This window comes from Cibotium barometz, chromosome 57, assembly GCF_041138505.1.
Source record: "Cibotium barometz isolate CiBa-2024 chromosome 57, ASM4113850v1, whole genome shotgun sequence".
In the NCBI taxonomy this organism is placed as follows: domain Eukaryota; kingdom Viridiplantae; phylum Streptophyta; class Polypodiopsida; order Cyatheales; family Cibotiaceae; genus Cibotium; species Cibotium barometz.
Window position 1 is genome coordinate 10,944,980 of NC_141102.1, and position 2,179 is coordinate 10,947,158.

The following is a 2,179-nucleotide window of genomic DNA, read 5'->3' on the forward strand; positions in this document are numbered from 1 at the left end:
TGAAGATAAAATAGTTATATTAGAAACTTATCATTAGTTATACACAAGGTCCAAATATATCACTTTCTAAACTCCCACCATTTCAGTGTTTAACACTACATATCATAATTTTTATAAGACTTCGAAAATGTTATAAACTCTAGAACTATGGCTATTAAATAGGACAAGCCACATGACTTCACATTTGGCAACTCATCTTATTTCAAATATGTAAGACGATACACACTTTTTATACAATTAATATATCCTCATTTTTATAAGACTTCAAAAATGTTATAAACTCTCGGACTAAAGCTATTAAATAGGACAAGCTACATCACTTCACATTTGGCAACTCATTTTATTTCAAATATGCAAGATGATACACACTTTCACATACATCACCCAGTGATGATTGTCATAAGATACAATATACAAACCAATGAAGACACAGCCTAACGGTAAGGTGTTGAAGTCCCATGCATGAGGTGCTGGGTTCAAAACCTACTAGCTGTTGACTGCTACATGAAAAAGTACACACGCACACCAGCACAAAGATTTTTTAAAAAAACAGTATACAATCACTCTACATGAGAGACGATAGAAATTGGCTTCTATAAGTGGCAATAGTCATTGGATATAAATTGGCTTCAATAAGTGGCAATAGTAGTCATTGGGTCTTCCTCCACGCCCAGCAATTTCTTGAACTCGAAGAAGTCGATTTGACCGTCGCCGTTCTCGTCCACCCGCGCGATCATCTTCACGCAAGCCTGCAGCTCGCGCGCCTGCGGGAAGCCCAGGCAGCACAGCACGGACTGGAGCTCTGCAGGCGAGATGAAGCCGTTTCGATCCTTGTCGAACACGTGGAAGGCGGCCCGGAGATCCCGGTCCATGTCCCCATGCAGACCAGACGTGCTGCCTTCTCCGTCGAATTGCTCCACGCAGCCGCAAGCAGACTCGTACAGCAGTACGAACTCCTCCTCGTCCACGTGGCCCTGGGACTTGATGGTAGAATCGGCCAGCAGGGACTCGATGGATTCCTGGGTCTTGGAGATTCCCAGCTGCTCGAAGATTCTCCCCAGCTCTTGGATGCTCACTCTCCCGTCGCCGTTCTCATCGAACGTATTGAAAACTCTCTGCAGGGCTTGCCTCTCAGCTACCTCGACTCTATAGGAAGCTTCTTGGATGCTGCCCTTCAGGGCACCCTCGCTATGCACAGAGCCAGGGCCTGTGCTAGAGCTGGGTGAATCCTCGCTGTTTGCATCAGAGCGAGGAGAGATCGCCGCCTTACCAGCACGTGACCGGGGGCTTACCACACAGTCATAGTGCCACAGCACATCGAGATGTGGCAAGGCGGCCTCCTCCTGCTCCACCATTGGCAATGGCGCAAGGCTACCAACCAGCGCATTGACACAGGCTGCACTCATGGCGAGATCTACCTAGAGTAATGTCGAATACATAGGAAATGCGAAATCTTTGCAAATCCTTTGGCTCATGCATACCCTTTTTAAAGAAGCCATGGCCAAGCGAAGGAAATTTCCTCGAAGTTTCTCACAAGGGAGCCCCTGTTCTCTTGAGAGTTAGAACCGTGCGTGTCTCTCTGTACTGTGAGGTACATGCAGTTCTAAGGGAATCCTTGCTGTTGTGGTGTTATTAATACATACCAAGCATTCAGGCCTACAGAAAAGTGGCCTCAATTATTGTAGTGTTGTAGCCGCAGAAGACAAAATGGCACCACATCACACGTTAAATGTCTTTCATGGTGTAACTTCCATGCAGCTTCCCTTCATGGATTGTTGCCGAGATGACGGAAAGCATGTACGCTACGTATGTGCAGGTAGTCACGGAATAGCGTTCGCCTTTAATCTCCAAGTAGTTGTCCGGATAGCAGACGCCAATTTTACTATCATATCTAGACCATGTTACTACTGGCCTCTTTTTTTCCTACATATTTTCATCATTTGTAGGACGAAAATTATTTGCATTACTTGAGCTTGTCCTCCACCTTATTTGGCATCTTGATCTGCATGAGAGGAAATCGTAGCATGACAAGATGTCAGCATGTGATCAGTCGCTACAAAAGCCTTTCAAATCAACATGCTTGCTTGATTGCTTTCTCCTACACAAGCACACAAGCTTTCTCTTGTGCTTTTCCTTTTTTTGAGAATTTATTTATTTCATAGTGCTTTGTTTGAACCCT

General features: G+C 45.0%; 1 pseudogene; it reads right to left on the minus strand.

Moving 5' to 3' along the window:
- Nucleotides 1-326: 326 nt before the first annotated feature.
- LOC147606411 (calmodulin-like protein 2 pseudogene) lies at nucleotides 327-1,446 on the minus strand (annotated as a pseudogene).
- Nucleotides 1,447-2,179: the final 733 nt, after the last annotated feature.